The following is a 16,531-nucleotide window of genomic DNA, read 5'->3' on the forward strand; positions in this document are numbered from 1 at the left end:
CTCCAAGCTAGCATCCAGGAGGATATGGCCCCAGTGGGCAGGGGTTTGGGCCCGGGCCCCGATCGGCTGACGAACGCCTGACAAACGCCGTCCTTTGCCCGCTGGCAGCCCAGGAGGCCCAGCACCCGTGCAAGACAGGGTGAGGGCGGAAAATGACCCCTGTGTCCTGAGAAAGGAGAGAGCGGGCTGCTTTTTCAACATCCTGGGGGAGGAGCCCCATCTCTGGGGCCCAAAAGAAAATCTCACGCCTGCCTCCCAGAAGCCCTAGACCTTATGTAAACGAGGGGAGTCCTCAGGCAAAGGCAGACTCTGCCTGCCTTTTGGCCAATGTCACATGGCCTGCGGTCTGGAGAAATTTGCATACCCACAATCCCCTGCCAGGTTTCATGACTTTGGATGGGATTGCTTGCAAATAAAGTCATTCTGCCACGGGTTCGGAGCCCGATAGCATTCTCCATTCGCTTCATCTCAAAAAGCGTCATCGTGTGCACTGCTTCACTAAGTCACCCTGAGCTAGTGAGGTGTTGCATTTTTTGCGGCCGCAGTCGGGGCCACTAGAGCGCATACTCTGGTTTCTCTTCAAACCGAATAAATCTTTCGCCTTTTACTAAAGATTTCCGTGGAGAGGAACATTAAAGAGTTTCACTCAATTTTTTGAAGCCCTGCCAAGTGCAGGGTTACCTATGCTGGTTAAAAAAAAAAAAGAAACAGAGCAAATGAAAGCGCAAAGCCTGCTTTTCAGCTGTTGGCTTGCACCCCCCAGCTGTCAGTCAGCCTTTGCAGGGGTCCTCGCAGCACAGCCAGGCTGATGCCTTGCAGTGGTAGCCAGAGGGGGGAGCCTTTAGCTAATGCTTGCTGCTGTCGCCACCTGCTGGTGAGCCAGCAGAGGCTGGCTCCAAGCTAGCATCCAGGAGGATATGGCCCCAGTGGGCAGGGGTTTGGGCCCGGGCCCCGATCGCCTGACAAACGCCGTCCTTTGCCCTGGCGGGCTTTGCCCTGGCGGGCAAAAGAACCTGGCAGCCCAGGAGGCCCAGCACCCGTGCAAGACAGGGTGAGGGCGGAAAATGACCCCTGTGTCCTGAGAAAGGAGAGAGCGGGCTGCTTTTTCAACATCCTGGGGGAGGAGCCCCATCTCTGGGGCCCAAAAGAAAATCTCAAGCCTGCCTCCCAGAAGCCCTAGACCTTATGTAAACGAGGGGAGTCCTCAGGCAAAGGCAGACTCTGCCTGCCTTTTGGCCAATGTCACATGGCCTGCGGTCTGGAGAAATTTGCATACCCACAATCCCCTGCCAGGTTTCATGACTTTGGATGGGATTGCTTGCAAATAAAGTCATTCTGCCACGGGTTCGGAGCCCGATAGCATTCTCCATTCGCTTCATCTCAAAAAGCGTCATCGTGTGCACTGCTTCACTAAGTCACCCTGAGCTAGTGAGGTGTTGCATTTTTTGCGGCCGCAGTCGGGGCCACTAGAGCGCATACTCTGGTTTCTCTTCAAACCGAATAAATCTTTCGCCTTTTACTAAAGATTTCCGTGGAGAGGAACATTAAGGAGTTTCACTCAATTTTTTGAAGCCCTGCCAAGTGCAGGGTTACCTATGCTGGTTAAAAAAAAAAAGAAACAGAGCAAATGAAAGCGCAAAGCCTGCTTTTCAGCTGTTGGCTTGCACCCCCCAGCTGTCAGTCAGCCTTTGCAGGGGTCCTTGCAGCACAGCCAGGCTGATGCCTTGCAGTGGTAGCCAGAGGGGGGAGCCTTTAGCTAATGCTTGCTGCTGTCGCCACCTGCTGGTGAGCCAGCAGAGGCTGGCTCCAAGCTAGCATCCAGGAGGATATGGCCCCAGTGGGCAGGGGTTTGGGCCCGGGCCCCGATCGGCTGACGAACGCCTGACAAACGCCGTCCTTTGCCCGCTGGCAGCCCAGGAGGCCCAGCACCCGTGCAAGACAGGGTGAGGGCGGAAAATGACCCCTGTGTCCTGAGAAAGGAGAGAGCGGGCTGCTTCTTCAACATCCTGGGGGAGGAGCCCCATCTCTGGGGCCCAAAAGAAAATCTCACGCCTGCCTCCCAGAAGCCCTAGACCTTATGTAAACGAGGGGAGTCCTCAAGCAAAAGCAGACTCTGCCTGCCTTTTGGCCAATGTCACATGGCCTGCGGTCTGGAGAAATTTGCATACCCACAATCCCCTGCCAGGTTTCATGACTTTGGATGGGATTGCTTGCAAATAAAGTCATTCTGCCACGGGTTCGGAGCCCGATAGCATTCTCCATTCGCTTCATCTCAAAAAGCGTCATCGTGTGCACTGCTTCACTAAGTCACCCTGAGCTAGTGAGGTGTTGCATTTTTTGCGGCCGCAGTCGGGGCCACTAGAGCGCATACTCTGGTTTCTCTTCAAACCGAATAAATCTTTCGCCTTTTACTAAAGATTTCCGTGGAGAGGAACATTAAAGAGTTTCACTCAATTTTTTGAAGCCCTGCCAAGTGCAGGGTTACCTATGCTGGTTAAAAAGAAACAGAGCAAATGAAAGCGCAAAGCCTGCTTTTCAGCTGTTGGCTTGCACCCCCCAGCTGTCAGTCAGCCTTTGCAGGGGTCCTCGCAGCACAGCCAGGCTGATGCCTTGCAGTGGTAGCCAGAGGGGGGAGCCTTTAGCTAATGCTTGCTGCTGTCGCCACCTGCTGGTGAGCCAGCAGAGGCTGGCTCCAAGCTAGCATCCAGGAGGATATGGCCCCAGTGGGCAGGGGTTTGGGCCCGGGCCCCGATCGGCTGACGAACGCCTGACAAACGCCGTCCTTTGCCCGCTGGCAGCCCAGGAGGCCCAGCACCCGTGCAAGACAGGGTGAGGGCGGAAAATGACCCCTGTGTCCTGAGAAAGGAGAGAGCGGGCTGCTTTTTCAACATCCTGGGGGAGGAGCCCCATCTCTGGGGCCCAAAAGAAAATCTCACGCCTGCCTCCCAGAAGCCCTAGACCTTATGTAAACGAGGGGAGTCCTCAGGCAAAGGCAGACTCTGCCTGCCTTTTGGCCAATGTCACATGGCCTGCGGTCTGGAGAAATTTGCATACCCACAATCCCCTGCCAGGTTTCATGACTTTGGATGGGATTGCTTGCAAATAAAGTCATTCTGCCACGGGTTCGGAGCCCGATAGCATTCTCCATTCGCTTCATCTCAAAAAGCGTCATCGTGTGCACTGCTTCACTAAGTCACCCTGAGCTAGTGAGGTGTTGCATTTTTTGCGGCCGCAGTCGGGGCCTCTAGAGCGCATACTCTGGTTTCTCTTCAAACCGAATAAATCTTTCGCCTTTTACTAAAGATTTCCGTGGAGAGGAACATTAAAGAGTTTCACTCAATTTTTTGAAGCCCTGCCAAGTGCAGGGTTACCTATGCTGGTTAAAAAGAAACAGAGCAAATGAAAGCGCAAAGCCTGCTTTTCAGCTGTTGGCTTGCACCCCCCAGCTGTCAGTCAGCCTTTGCAGGGGTCCTCGCAGCACAGCCAGGCTGATGCCTTGCAGTGGTAGCCAGAGGGGGGAGCCTTTAGCTAATGCTTGCTGCTGTCGCCACCTGCTGGTGAGCCAGCAGAGGCTGGCTCCAAGCTAGCATCCAGGAGGATATGGCCCCAGTGGGCAGGGGTTTGGGCCCGGGCCCCGATCGGCTGACGAACGCCTGACAAACGCCGTCCTTTGCCCGCTGGCAGCCCAGGAGGCCCAGCACCCGTGCAAGACAGGGTGAGGGCGGAAAATGACCCCTGTGTCCTGAGAAAGGAGAGAGCGGGCTGCTTTTTCAACATCCTGGGGGAGGAGCCCCATCTCTGGGGCCCAAAAGAAAATCTCACGCCTGCCTCCCAGAAGCCCTAGACCTTATGTAAACGAGGGGAGTCCTCAGGCAAAGGCAGACTCTGCCTGCCTTTTGGCCAATGTCACATGGCCTGCGGTCTGGAGAAATTTGCATACCCACAATCCCCTGCCAGGTTTCATGACTTTGGATGGGATTGCTTGCAAATAAAGTCATTCTGCCACGGGTTCGGAGCCCGATAGCATTCTCCATTCGCTTCATCTCAAAAAGCGTCATCGTGTGCACTGCTTCACTAAGTCACCCTGAGCTAGTGAGGTGTTGCATTTTTTGCGGCCGCAGTCGGGGCCACTAGAGCGCATACTCTGGTTTCTCTTCAAACCGAATAAATCTTTCGCCTTTTACTAAAGATTTCCGTGGAGAGGAACATTAAAGAGTTTCACTCAATTTTTTGAAGCCCTGCCAAGTGCAGGGTTACCTATGCTGGTTAAAAAAAAAAAAGAAACAGAGCAAATGAAAGCGCAAAGCCTGCTTTTCAGCTGTTGGCTTGCACCCCCCAGCTGTCAGTCAGCCTTTGCAGGGGTCCTCGCAGCACAGCCAGGCTGATGCCTTGCAGTGGTAGCCAGAGGGGGGAGCCTTTAGCTAATGCTTGCTGCTGTCGCCACCTGCTGGTGAGCCAGCAGAGGCTGGCTCCAAGCTAGCATCCAGGAGGATATGGCCCCAGTGGGCAGGGGTTTGGGCCCGGGCCCCGATCGCCTGACAAACGCCTGACAAACGCCGTCCTTTGCCCGGCGGGCTTTGCCCTGGCGGGCAAAAGAACCTGGCAGCCCAGGAGGCCCAGCACCCGTGCAAGACAGGGTGAGGGCGGAAAATGACCCCTGTGTCCTGAGAAAGGAGAGAGCGGGCTGCTTTTTCAACATCCTGGGGGAGGAGCCCCATCTCTGGGGCCCAAAAGAAAATCTCACGCCTGCCTCCCAGAAGCCCTAGACCTTATGTAAACGAGGGGAGTCCTCAGGCAAAGGCAGACTCTGCCTGCCTTTTGGCCAATGTCACATGGCCTGCGGTCTGGAGAAATTTGCATACCCACAATCCCCTGCCAGGTTTCATGACTTTGGATGGGATTGCTTGCAAATAAAGTCATTCTGCCACGGGTTCGGAGCCCGATAGCATTCTCCATTCGCTTCATCTCAAAAAGCGTCATCGTGTGCACTGCTTCACTAAGTCACCCTGAGCTAGTGAGGTGTTGCATTTTTTGCGGCCGCAGTCGGGGCCACTAGAGCGCATACTCTGGTTTCTCTTCAAACCGAATAAATCTTTCGCCTTTTACTAAAGATTTCCGTGGAGAGGAACATTAAAGAGTTTCACTCAATTTTTTGAAGCCCTGCCAAGTGCAGGGTTACCTATGCTGGTTAAAAAAAAAAAGAAACAGAGCAAATGAAAGCGCAAAGCCTGCTTTTCAGCTGTTGGCTTGCACCCCCCAGCTGTCAGTCAGCCTTTGCAGGGGTCCTTGCAGCACAGCCAGGCTGATGCCTTGCAGTGGTAGCCAGAGGGGGGAGCCTTTAGCTAATGCTTGCTGCTGTCGCCACCTGCTGGTGAGCCAGCAGAGGCTGGCTCCAAGCTAGCATCCAGGAGGATATGGCCCCAGTGGGCAGGGGTTTGGGCCCGGGCCCCGATCGGCTGACGAACGCCTGACAAACGCCGTCCTTTGCCCGCTGGCAGCCCAGGAGGCCCAGCACCCGTGCAAGACAGGGTGAGGGCGGAAAATGACCCCTGTGTCCTGAGAAAGGAGAGAGCGGGCTGCTTCTTCAACATCCTGGGGGAGGAGCCCCATCTCTGGGGCCCAAAAGAAAATCTCACGCCTGCCTCCCAGAAGCCCTAGACCTTATGTAAACGAGGGGAGTCCTCAAGCAAAAGCAGACTCTGCCTGCCTTTTGGCCAATGTCACATGGCCTGCGGTCTGGAGAAATTTGCATACCCACAATCCCCTGCCAGGTTTCATGACTTTGGATGGGATTGCTTGCAAATAAAGTCATTCTGCCACGGGTTCGGAGCCCGATAGCATTCTCCATTCGCTTCATCTCAAAAAGCGTCATCGTGTGCACTGCTTCACTAAGTCACCCTGAGCTAGTGAGGTGTTGCATTTTTTGCGGCCGCAGTCGGGGCCACTAGAGCGCATACTCTGGTTTCTCTTCAAACCGAATAAATCTTTCGCCTTTTACTAAAGATTTCCGTGGAGAGGAACATTAAAGAGTTTCACTCAATTTTTTGAAGCCCTGCCAAGTGCAGGGTTACCTATGCTGGTTAAAAAGAAACAGAGCAAATGAAAGCGCAAAGCCTGCTTTTCAGCTGTTGGCTTGCACCCCCCAGCTGTCAGTCAGCCTTTGCAGGGGTCCTCGCAGCACAGCCAGGCTGATGCCTTGCAGTGGTAGCCAGAGGGGGGAGCCTTTAGCTAATGCTTGCTGCTGTCGCCACCTGCTGGTGAGCCAGCAGAGGCTGGCTCCAAGCTAGCATCCAGGAGGATATGGCCCCAGTGGGCAGGGGTTTGGGCCCGGGCCCCGATCGGCTGACGAACGCCTGACAAACGCCGTCCTTTGCCCGCTGGCAGCCCAGGAGGCCCAGCACCCGTGCAAGACAGGGTGAGGGCGGAAAATGACCCCTGTGTCCTGAGAAAGGAGAGAGCGGGCTGCTTTTTCAACATCCTGGGGGAGGAGCCCCATCTCTGGGGCCCAAAAGAAAATCTCACGCCTGCCTCCCAGAAGCCCTAGACCTTATGTAAACGAGGGGAGTCCTCAGGCAAAGGCAGACTCTGCCTGCCTTTTGGCCAATGTCACATGGCCTGCGGTCTGGAGAAATTTGCATACCCACAATCCCCTGCCAGGTTTCATGACTTTGGATGGGATTGCTTGCAAATAAAGTCATTCTGCCACGGGTTCGGAGCCCGATAGCATTCTCCATTCGCTTCATCTCAAAAAGCGTCATCGTGTGCACTGCTTCACTAAGTCACCCTGAGCTAGTGAGGTGTTGCATTTTTTGCGGCCGGAGTCGGGGCCACTAGAGCGCATACTCTGGTTTCTCTTCAAACCGAATAAATCTTTCGCCTTTTACTAAAGATTTCCGTGGAGAGGAACATTAAAGAGTTTCACTCAATTTTTTGAAGCCCTGCCAAGTGCAGGGTTACCTATGCTGGTTAAAAAAAAAAAGAAACAGAGCAAATGAAAGCGCAAAGCCTGCTTTTCAGCTGTTGGCTTGCACCCCCCAGCTGTCAGTCAGCCTTTGCAGGGGTCCTCGCAGCACAGCCAGGCTGATGCCTTGCAGTGGTAGCCAGAGGGGGGAGCCTTTAGCTAATGCTTGCTGCTGTTGCCACCTGCTGGTGAGCCAGCAGAGGCTGGCTCCAAGCTAGCATCCAGGAGGATATGGCCCCAGTGGGCAGGGGTTTGGGCCCGGGCCCCGATCGGCTGACGAACACCTGACAAACGCCGTCCTTTGCCCGCTGGCAGCCCAGGAGGCCCAGCACCCGTGCAAGACAGGGTGAGGGCGGAAAATGACCCCTGTGTCCTGAGAAAGGAGAGAGCGGGCTGCTTCTTCAACATCCTGGGGGAGGAGCCCCATCTCTGGGGCCCAAAAGAAAATCTCACGCCTGCCTCCCAGAAGCCCTAGACCTTATGTAAACGAGGGGAGTCCTCAGGCAAAGGCAGACTCTGCCTGCCTTTTGGCCAATGTCACATGGCCTGCGGTCTGGAGAAATTTGCATACCCACAATCCCCTGCCAGGTTTCATGACTTTGGATGGGATTGCTTGCAAATAAAGTCATTCTGCCACGGGTTCGGAGCCCGATAGCATTCTCCATTCGCTTCATCTCAAAAAGCGTCATCGTGTGCACTGCTTCACTAAGTCACCCTGAGCTAGTGAGGTGTTGCATTTTTTGCGGCCGCAGTCGGGGCCACTAGAGCGCATACTCTGGTTTCTCTTCAAACCGAATAAATCTTTCGCCTTTTACTAAAGATTTCCGTGGAGAGGAACATTAAAGAGTTTCACTCAATTTTTTGAAGCCCTGCCAAGTGCAGGGTTACCTATGCTGGTTAAAAAGAAACAGAGCAAATGAAAGCGCAAAGCCTGCTTTTCAGCTGTTGGCTTGCACCCCCCAGCTGTCAGTCAGCCTTTGCAGGGGTCCTCGCAGCACAGCCAGGCTGATGCCTTGCAGTGGTAGCCAGAGGGGGGAGCCTTTAGCTAATGCTTGCTGCTGTCGCCACCTGCTGGTGAGCCAGCAGAGGCTGGCTCCAAGCTAGCATCCAGGAGGATATGGCCCCAGTGGGCAGGGGTTTGGGCCCGGGCCCCGATCGGCTGACGAACGCCTGACAAACGCCGTCCTTTGCCCGCTGGCAGCCCAGGAGGCCCAGCACCCGTGCAAGACAGGGTGAGGGCGGAAAATGACCCCTGTGTCCTGAGAAAGGAGAGAGCGGGCTGCTTCTTCAACATCCTGGGGGAGGAGCCCCATCTCTGGGGCCCAAAAGAAAATCTCACGCCTGCCTCCCAGAAGCCCTAGACCTTATGTAAACGAGGGGAGTCCTCAGGCAAAGGCAGACTCTGCCTGCCTTTTGGCCAATGTCACATGGCCTGCGGTCTGGAGAAATTTGCATACCCACAATCCCCTGCCAGGTTTCATGACTTTGGATGGGATTGCTTGCAAATAAAGTCATTCTGCCACGGGTTCGGAGCCCGATAGCATTCTCCATTCGCTTCATCTCAAAAAGCGTCATCGTGTGCACTGCTTCACTAAGTCACCCTGAGCTAGTGAGGTGTTGCATTTTTTGCGGCCGCAGTCGGGGCCACTAGAGCGCATACTCTGGTTTCTCTTCAAACCGAATAAATCTTTCGCCTTTTACTAAAGATTTCCGTGGAGAGGAACATTAAAGAGTTTCACTCAATTTTTTGAAGCCCTGCCAAGTGCAGGGTTACCTATGCTGGTTAAAAAAAAAAAGAAACAGAGCAAATGAAAGCGCAAAGCCTGCTTTTCAGCTGTTGGCTTGCACCCCCCAGCTGTCAGTCAGCCTTTGCAGGGGTCCTCGCAGCACAGCCAGGCTGATGCCTTGCAGTGGTAGCCAGAGGGGGGAGCCTTTAGCTAATGCTTGCTGCTGTCGCCACCTGCTGGTGAGCCAGCAGAGGCTGGCTCCAAGCTAGCATCCAGGAGGATATGGCCCCAGTGGGCAGGGGTTTGGGCCCGGGCCCCGATCGGCTGACAAACGCCTGACAAACGCCGTCCTTTGCCCGGCGGGCTTTGCCCTGGCGGGCAAAAGAACCTGGCAGCCCAGGAGGCCCAGCACCCGTGCAAGACAGGGTGAGGGCGGAAAATGACCCCTGTGTCCTGAGAAAGGAGAGAGCGGGCTGCTTTTTCAACATCCTGGGGGAGGAGCCCCATCTCTGGGGCCCAAAAGAAAATCTCACGCCTGCCTCCCAGAAGCCCTAGACCTTATGTAAACGAGGGGAGTCCTCAGGCAAAGGCAGACTCTGCCTGCCTTTTGGCCAATGTCACATGGCCTGCGGTCTGGAGAAATTTGCATACCCACAATCCCCTGCCAGGTTTCATGACTTTGGATGGGATTGCTTGCAAATAAAGTCATTCTGCCACGGGTTCGGAGCCCGATAGCATTCTCCATTCGCTTCATCTCAAAAAGCGTCATCGTGTGCACTGCTTCACTAAGTCACCCTGAGCTAGTGAGGTGTTGCATTTTTTGCGGCCGCAGTCGGGGCCACTAGAGCGCATACTCTGGTTTCTCTTCAAACCGAATAAATCTTTCGCCTTTTACTAAAGATTTCCGTGGAGAGGAACATTAAAGAGTTTCACTCAATTTTTTGAAGCCCTGCCAAGTGTAGGGTTACCTATGCTGGTTAAAAAGAAACAGAGCAAATGAAAGCGCAAAGCCTGCTTTTCAGCTGTTGGCTTGCACCCCCCAGCTGTCAGTCAGCCTTTGCAGGGGTCCTCGCAGCACAGCCAGGCTGATGCCTTGCAGTGGTAGCCAGAGGGGGGAGCCTTTAGCTAATGCTTGCTGCTGTCGCCACCTGCTGGTGAGCCAGCAGAGGCTGGCTCCAAGCTAGCATCCAGGAGGATATGGCCCCAGTGGGCAGGGGTTTGGGCCCGGGCCCCGATCGGCTGACGAACGCCTGACAAACGCCGTCCTTTGCCCGCTGGCAGCCCAGGAGGCCCAGCACCCGTGCAAGACAGGGTGAGGGCGGAAAATGACCCCTGTGTCCTGAGAAAGGAGAGAGCGGGCTGCTTCTTCAACATCCTGGGGGAGGAGCCCCATCTCTGGGGCCCAAAAGAAAATCTCACGCCTGCCTCCCAGAAGCCCTAGACCTTATGTAAACGAGGGGAGTCCTCAGGCAAAGGCAGACTCTGCCTGCCTTTTGGCCAATGTCACATGGCCTGCGGTCTGGAGAAATTTGCATACCCACAATCCCCTGCCAGGTTTCATGACTTTGGATGGGATTGCTTGCAAATAAAGTCATTCTGCCACGGGTTCGGAGCCCGATAGCATTCTCCATTCGCTTCATCTCAAAAAGCGTCATCGTGTGCACTGCTTCACTAAGTCACCCTGAGCTAGTGAGGTGTTGCATTTTTTGCGGCCGCAGTCGGGGCCACTAGAGCGCATACTCTGGTTTCTCTTCAAACCGAATAAATCTTTCGCCTTTTACTAAAGATTTCCGTGGAGAGGAACATTAAAGAGTTTCACTCAATTTTTTGAAGCCCTGCCAAGTGCAGGGTTACCTATGCAGGTTAAAAAAAAAAAGAAACAGAGCAAATGAAAGCGCAAAGCCTGCTTTTCAGCTGTTGGCTTGCACCCCCCAGCTGTCAGTCAGCCTTTGCAGGGGTCCTCGCAGCACAGCCAGGCTGATGCCTTGCAGTGGTAGCCAGAGGGGGGAGCCTTTAGCTAATGCTTGCTGCTGTCGCCACCTGCTGGTGAGCCAGCAGAGGCTGGCTCCAAGCTAGCATCCAGGAGGATATGGCCCCAGTGGGCAGGGGTTTGGGCCCGGGCCCCGAACGGCTGACGAACGCCTGACAAACGCCGTCCTTTGCCCGCTGGCAGCCCAGGAGGCCCAGCACCCGTGCAAGACAGGGTGAGGGCGGAAAATGACCCCTGTGTCCTGAGAAAGGAGAGAGCGGGCTGCTTCTTCAACATCCTGGGGGAGGAGCCCCATCTCTGGGGCCCAAAAGAAAATCTCACGCCTGCCTCCCAGAAGCCCTAGACCTTATGTAAACGAGGGGAGTCCTCAGGCAAAGGCAGACTCTGCCTGCCTTTTGGCCAATGTCACATGGCCTGCGGTCTGGAGAAATTTGCATACCCACAATCCCCTGCCAGGTTTCATGACTTTGGATGGGATTGCTTGCAAATAAAGTCATTCTGCCACGGGTTCGGAGCCCGATAGCATTCTCCATTCGCTTCATCTCAAAAAGCGTCATCGTGTGCACTGCTTCACTAAGTCACCCTGAGCTAGTGAGGTGTTGCATTTTTTGCGGCCGCAGTCGGGGCCACTAGAGCGCATACTCTGGTTTCTCTTCAAACCGAATAAATCTTTCGCCTTTTACTAAAGATTTCCGTGGAGAGGAACATTAAAGAGTTTCACTCAATTTTTTGAAGCCCTGCCAAGTGCAGGGTTACCTATGCTGGTTAAAAAAAAAAAGAAACAGAGCAAATGAAAGCGCAAAGCCTGCTTTTCAGCTGTTGGCTTGCACCCCCCAGCTGTCAGTCAGCCTTTGCAGGGGTCCTCGCAGCACAGCCAGGCTGATGCCTTGCAGTGGTAGCCAGAGGGGGGAGCCTTTAGCTAATGCTTGCTGCTGTCGCCACCTGCTGGTGAGCCAGCAGAGGCTGGCTCCAAGCTAGCATCCAGGAGGATATGGCCCCAGTGGGCAGGGGTTTGGGCCCGGGCCCCGATCGCCTGACAAACGCCTGACAAACGCCGTCCTTTGCCCGGCGGGCTTTGCCCTGGCGGGCAAAAGAACCTGGCAGCCCAGGAGGCCCAGCACCCGTGCAAGACAGGGTGAGGGCGGAAAATGACCCCTGTGTCCTGAGAAAGGAGAGAGCGGGCTGCTTTTTCAACATCCTGGGGGAGGAGCCCCATCTCTGGGGCCCAAAAGAAAATCTCACGCCTGCCTCCCAGAAGCCCTAGACCTTATGTAAACGAGGGGAGTCCTCAGGCAAAGGCAGACTCTGCCTGCCTTTTGGCCAATGTCACATGGCCTGCGGTCTGGAGAAATTTGCATACCCACAATCCCCTGCCAGGTTTCATGACTTTGGATGGGATTGCTTGCAAATAAAGTCATTCTGCCACGGGTTCGGAGCCCGATAGCATTCTCCATTCGCTTCATCTCAAAAAGCGTCATCGTGTGCACTGCTTCACTAAGTCACCCTGAGCTAGTGAGGTGTTGCATTTTTTGCGGCCGCAGTCGGGGCCACTAGAGCGCATACTCTGGTTTCTCTTCAAACCGAATAAATCTTTCGCCTTTTACTAAAGATTTCCGTGGAGAGGAACATTAAAGAGTTTCACTCAATTTTTTGAAGCCCTGCCAAGTGCAGGGTTACCTATGCTGGTTAAAAAAAAAAAGAAAGAGCAAATGAAAGCGCAAAGCCTGCTTTTCAGCTGTTGGCTTGCACCCCCCAGCTGTCAGTCAGCCTTTGCAGGGGTCCTTGCAGCACAGCCAGGCTGATGCCTTGCAGTGGTAGCCAGAGGGGGGAGCCTTTAGCTAATGCTTGCTGCTGTCGCCACCTGCTGGTGAGCCAGCAGAGGCTGGCTCCAAGCTAGCATCCAGGAGGATATGGCCCCAGTGGGCAGGGGTTTGGGCCCGGGCCCCGATCAGCTGACGAACGCCTGACAAACGCCGTCCTTTGCCCGCTGGCAGCCCAGGAGGCCCAGCACCCGTGCAAGACAGGGTGAGGGCGGAAAATGACCCCTGTGTCCTGAGAAAGGAGAGAGCGGGCTGCTTCTTCAACATCCTGGGGGAGGAGCCCCATCTCTGGGGCCCAAAAGAAAATCTCACGCCTGCCTCCCAGAAGCCCTAGACCTTATGTAAATGAGGGGAGTCCTCAGGCAAAGGCAGACTCTGCCTGCCTTTTGGCCAATGTCACATGGCCTGCGGTCTGGAGAAATTTGCATACCCACAATCCCCTGCCAGGTTTCATGACTTTGGATGGGATTGCTTGCAAATAAAGTCATTCTGCCACGGGTTCGGAGCCCGATAGCATTCTCCATTCGCTTCATCTCAAAAAGCGTCATCGTGTGCACTGCTTCACTAAGTCACCCTGAGCTAGTGAGGTGTTGCATTTTTTGCGGCCGCAGTCGGGGCCACTAGAGCGCATACTCTGGTTTCTCTTCAAACCGAATAAATCTTTCGCCTTTTACTAAAGATTTCCGTGGAGAGGAACATTAAAGAGTTTCACTCAATTTTTTGAAGCCCTGCCAAGTGCAGGGTTACCTATGCTGGTTAAAAAGAAACAGAGCAAATGAAAGCGCAAAGCCTGCTTTTCAGCTGTTGGCTTGCACCCCCCAGCTGTCAGTCAGCCTTTGCAGGGGTCCTCGCAGCACAGCCAGGCTGATGCCTTGCAGTGGTAGCCAGAGGGGGGAGCCTTTAGCTAATGCTTGCTGCTGTCGCCACCTGCTGGTGAGCCAGCAGAGGCTGGCTCCAAGCTAGCATCCAGGAGGATATGGCCCCAGTGGGCAGGGGTTTGGGCCCGGGCCCCGATCGGCTGACGAACGCCTGACAAACGCCGTCCTTTGCCCGCTGGCAGCCCAGGAGGCCCAGCACCCGTGCAAGACAGGGTGAGGGCGGAAAATGACCCCTGTGTCCTGAGAAAGGAGAGAGCGGGCTGCTTCTTCAACATCCTGGGGGAGGAGCCCCATCTCTGGGGCCCAAAAGAAAATCTCACGCCTGCCTCCCAGAAGCCCTAGACCTTATGTAAACGAGGGGAGTCCTCAGGCAAAGGCAGACTCTGCCTGCCTTTTGGCCAATGTCACATGGCCTGCGGTCTGGAGAAATTTGCATACCCACAATCCCCTGCCAGGTTTCATGACTTTGGATGGGATTGCTTGCAAATAAAGTCATTCTGCCACGGGTTCGGAGCCCGATAGCATTCTCCATTCGCTTCATCTCAAAAAGCGTCATCGTGTGCACTGCTTCACTAAGTCACCCTGAGCTAGTGAGGTGTTGCATTTTTTGCGGCCGCAGTCGGGGCCACTAGAGCGCATACTCTGGTTTCTCTTCAAACTGAATAAATCTTTCGCCTTTTACTAAAGATTTCCGTGGAGAGGAACATTAAAGAGTTTCACTCAATTTTTTGAAGCCCTGCCAAGTGCAGGGTTACCTATGCTGGTTAAAAAGAAACAGAGCAAATGAAAGCGCAAAGCCTGCTTTTCAGCTGTTGGCTTGCACCCCCCAGCTGTCAGTCAGCCTTTGCAGGGGTCCTCGCAGCACAGCCAGGCTGATGCCTTGCAGTGGTAGCCAGAGGGGGGAGCCTTTAGCTAATGCTTGCTGCTGTCGCCACCTGCTGGTGAGCCAGCAGAGGCTGGCTCCAAGCTAGCATCCAGGAGGATATGGCCCCAGTGGGCAGGGGTTTGGGCCCGGGCCCCGATCGGCTGACGAACGCCTGACAAACGCCGTCCTTTGCCCGCTGGCAGCCCAGGAGGCCCAGCACCCGTGCAAGACAGGGTGAGGGCGGAAAATGACCCCTGTGTCCTGAGAAAGGAGAGAGCGGGCTGCTTTTTCAACATCCTGGGGGAGGAGCCCCATCTCTGGGGCCCAAAAGAAAATCTCACGCCTGCCTCCCAGAAGCCCTAGACCTTATGTAAACGAGGGGAGTCCTCAGGCAAAGGCAGACTCTGCCTGCCTTTTGGCCAATGTCACATGGCCTGCGGTCTGGAGAAATTTGCATACCCACAATCCCCTGCCAGGTTTCATGACTTTGGATGGGATTGCTTGCAAATAAAGTCATTCTGCCACGGGTTCGGAGCCCGATAGCATTCTCCATTCGCTTCATCTCAAAAAGCGTCATCGTGTGCACTGCTTCACTAAGTCACCCTGAGCTAGTGAGGTGTTGCATTTTTTGCGGCCGCAGTCGGGGCCACTAGAGCGCATACTCTGGTTTCTCTTCAAACCGAATAAATCTTTCGCCTTTTACTAAAGATTTCCGTGGAGAGGAACATTAAAGAGTTTCACTCAATTTTTTGAAGCCCTGCCAAGTGCAGGGTTACCTATGCTGGTTAAAAAAAAAAAGAAACAGAGCAAATGAAAGCGCAAAGCCTGCTTTTCAGCTGTTGGCTTGCACCCCCCAGCTGTCAGTCAGCCTTTGCAGGGGTCCTCGCAGCACAGCCAGGCTGATGCCTTGCAGTGGTAGCCAGAGGGGGGAGCCTTTAGCTAATGCTTGCTGCTGTCGCCACCTGCTGGTGAGCCAGCAGAGGCTGGCTCCAAGCTAGCATCCAGGAGGATATGGCCCCAGTGGGCAGGGGTTTGGGCCCGGGCCCCGATCGGCTGACGAACGCCTGACAAACGCCGTCCTTTGCCCGCTGGCAGCCCAGGAGGCCCAGCACCCGTGCAAGACAGGGTGAGGGCGGAAAATGACCCCTGTGTCCTGAGAAAGGAGAGAGCGGGCTGCTTTTTCAACATCCTGGGGGAGGAGCCCCATCTCTGGGGCCCAAAAGAAAATCTCACGCCTGCCTCCCAGAAGCCCTAGACCTTATGTAAACGAGGGGAGTCCTCAGGCAAAGGCAGACTCTGCCTGCCTTTTGGCCAATGTCACATGGCCTGCGGTCTGGAGAAATTTGCATACCCACAATCCCCTGCCAGGTTTCATGACTTTGGATGGGATTGCTTGCAAATAAAGTCATTCTGCCACGGGTTCGGAGCCCGATAGCATTCTCCATTCGCTTCATCTCAAAAAGCGTCATCGTGTGCACTGCTTCACTAAGTCACCCTGAGCTAGTGAGGTGTTGCATTTTTTGCGGCCGCAGTCGGGGCCACTAGAGCGCATACTCTGGTTTCTCTTCAAACCGAATAAATCTTTCGCCTTTTACTAAAGATTTCCGTGGAGAGGAACATTAAAGAGTTTCACTCAATTTTTTGAAGCCCTGCCAAGTGCAGGGTTACCTATGCTGGTTAAAAAAAAAAAGAAACAGAGCAAATGAAAGCGCACAGCCTGCTTTTCAGCTGTTGGCTTGCACCCCCCAGCTGTCAGTCAGCCTTTGCAGGGGTCCTCGCAGCACAGCCAGGCTGATGCCTTGCAGTGGTAGCCAGAGGGGGGAGCCTTTAGCTAATGCTTGCTGCTGTCGCCACCTGCTGGTGAGCCAGCAGAGGCTGGCTCCAAGCTAGCATCCAGGAGGATATGGCCCCAGTGGGCAGGGGTTTGGGCCCGGGCCCCGATCGGCTGACGAACGCCTGACAAACACCGTCCTTTGCCCGCTGGCAGCCCAGGAGGCCCAGCACCCGTGCAAGACAGGGTGAGGGCGGAAAATGACCCCTGTGTCCTGAGAAAGGAGAGAGCGGGCTGCTTCTTCAACATCCTGGGGGAGGAGCCCCATCTCTGGGGCCCAAAAGAAAATCTCACGCCTGCCTCCCAGAAGCCCTAGACCTTATGTAAACGAGGGGAGTCCTCAGGCAAAGGCAGACTCTGCCTGCCTTTTGGCCAATGTCACATGGCCTGCGGTCTGGAGAAATTTGCATACCCACAATCCCCTGCCAGGTTTCATGACTTTGGATGGGATTGCTTGCA

At 54.8% G+C, this 16,531-nt stretch overlaps 18 non-coding genes across 18 annotated transcripts; all 18 read left to right on the forward strand.

The window, feature by feature from the left end:
- Positions 1–563: 563 nt before the first annotated feature.
- LOC138564697 (U5 spliceosomal RNA) lies at positions 564–679 on the forward strand. The gene has a single exon (XR_011300632.1). It is a non-coding gene; the product is annotated as a U5 spliceosomal RNA (small nuclear RNA).
- A 796-nt stretch (positions 680–1,475) lies between these two features.
- On the forward strand, positions 1,476–1,591 carry LOC138564944 (U5 spliceosomal RNA). The gene has a single exon (XR_011300869.1). It is a non-coding gene; the product is annotated as a U5 spliceosomal RNA (small nuclear RNA).
- A 776-nt stretch (positions 1,592–2,367) lies between these two features.
- Positions 2,368–2,483, forward strand: LOC138564698 (U5 spliceosomal RNA). Its single transcript, XR_011300633.1, has one exon. It is a non-coding gene; the product is annotated as a U5 spliceosomal RNA (small nuclear RNA).
- Positions 2,484–3,253: 770 nt separating this feature from the next.
- Positions 3,254–3,369, forward strand: LOC138564699 (U5 spliceosomal RNA). Its single transcript, XR_011300634.1, has one exon. It is a non-coding gene; the product is annotated as a U5 spliceosomal RNA (small nuclear RNA).
- Positions 3,370–4,139: 770 nt separating this feature from the next.
- LOC138564700 (U5 spliceosomal RNA) lies at positions 4,140–4,255 on the forward strand. The gene has a single exon (XR_011300635.1). It is a non-coding gene; the product is annotated as a U5 spliceosomal RNA (small nuclear RNA).
- An 806-nt stretch (positions 4,256–5,061) lies between these two features.
- On the forward strand, positions 5,062–5,177 carry LOC138564701 (U5 spliceosomal RNA). The gene has a single exon (XR_011300636.1). It is a non-coding gene; the product is annotated as a U5 spliceosomal RNA (small nuclear RNA).
- Positions 5,178–5,953: 776 nt separating this feature from the next.
- LOC138564702 (U5 spliceosomal RNA) lies at positions 5,954–6,069 on the forward strand. The gene has a single exon (XR_011300637.1). It is a non-coding gene; the product is annotated as a U5 spliceosomal RNA (small nuclear RNA).
- A 770-nt stretch (positions 6,070–6,839) lies between these two features.
- Positions 6,840–6,955, forward strand: LOC138564703 (U5 spliceosomal RNA). Its single transcript, XR_011300638.1, has one exon. It is a non-coding gene; the product is annotated as a U5 spliceosomal RNA (small nuclear RNA).
- A 776-nt stretch (positions 6,956–7,731) lies between these two features.
- LOC138564704 (U5 spliceosomal RNA) lies at positions 7,732–7,847 on the forward strand. Its single transcript, XR_011300639.1, has one exon. It is a non-coding gene; the product is annotated as a U5 spliceosomal RNA (small nuclear RNA).
- A 770-nt stretch (positions 7,848–8,617) lies between these two features.
- LOC138564705 (U5 spliceosomal RNA) lies at positions 8,618–8,733 on the forward strand. Its single transcript, XR_011300640.1, has one exon. It is a non-coding gene; the product is annotated as a U5 spliceosomal RNA (small nuclear RNA).
- An 805-nt stretch (positions 8,734–9,538) lies between these two features.
- LOC138564940 (U5 spliceosomal RNA) lies at positions 9,539–9,654 on the forward strand. Its single transcript, XR_011300865.1, has one exon. It is a non-coding gene; the product is annotated as a U5 spliceosomal RNA (small nuclear RNA).
- Positions 9,655–10,424: 770 nt separating this feature from the next.
- LOC138564706 (U5 spliceosomal RNA) lies at positions 10,425–10,540 on the forward strand. The gene has a single exon (XR_011300641.1). It is a non-coding gene; the product is annotated as a U5 spliceosomal RNA (small nuclear RNA).
- Positions 10,541–11,316: 776 nt separating this feature from the next.
- Positions 11,317–11,432, forward strand: LOC138564708 (U5 spliceosomal RNA). Its single transcript, XR_011300642.1, has one exon. It is a non-coding gene; the product is annotated as a U5 spliceosomal RNA (small nuclear RNA).
- An 805-nt stretch (positions 11,433–12,237) lies between these two features.
- Positions 12,238–12,353, forward strand: LOC138564709 (U5 spliceosomal RNA). Its single transcript, XR_011300643.1, has one exon. It is a non-coding gene; the product is annotated as a U5 spliceosomal RNA (small nuclear RNA).
- A 774-nt stretch (positions 12,354–13,127) lies between these two features.
- Positions 13,128–13,243, forward strand: LOC138564710 (U5 spliceosomal RNA). The gene has a single exon (XR_011300644.1). It is a non-coding gene; the product is annotated as a U5 spliceosomal RNA (small nuclear RNA).
- A 770-nt stretch (positions 13,244–14,013) lies between these two features.
- LOC138564950 (U5 spliceosomal RNA) lies at positions 14,014–14,129 on the forward strand. The gene has a single exon (XR_011300875.1). It is a non-coding gene; the product is annotated as a U5 spliceosomal RNA (small nuclear RNA).
- Positions 14,130–14,899: 770 nt separating this feature from the next.
- LOC138564711 (U5 spliceosomal RNA) lies at positions 14,900–15,015 on the forward strand. Its single transcript, XR_011300645.1, has one exon. It is a non-coding gene; the product is annotated as a U5 spliceosomal RNA (small nuclear RNA).
- A 776-nt stretch (positions 15,016–15,791) lies between these two features.
- Positions 15,792–15,907, forward strand: LOC138564712 (U5 spliceosomal RNA). The gene has a single exon (XR_011300646.1). It is a non-coding gene; the product is annotated as a U5 spliceosomal RNA (small nuclear RNA).
- Positions 15,908–16,531: the final 624 nt, after the last annotated feature.

The sequence above is a fragment of the Ambystoma mexicanum genome, chromosome 1q (assembly GCF_040938575.1).
Source record: "Ambystoma mexicanum isolate Mex_15411 chromosome 1q, UKY_AmexF1_1, whole genome shotgun sequence".
Classification (NCBI taxonomy): Eukaryota; Metazoa; Chordata; class Amphibia; order Caudata; family Ambystomatidae; genus Ambystoma; species Ambystoma mexicanum.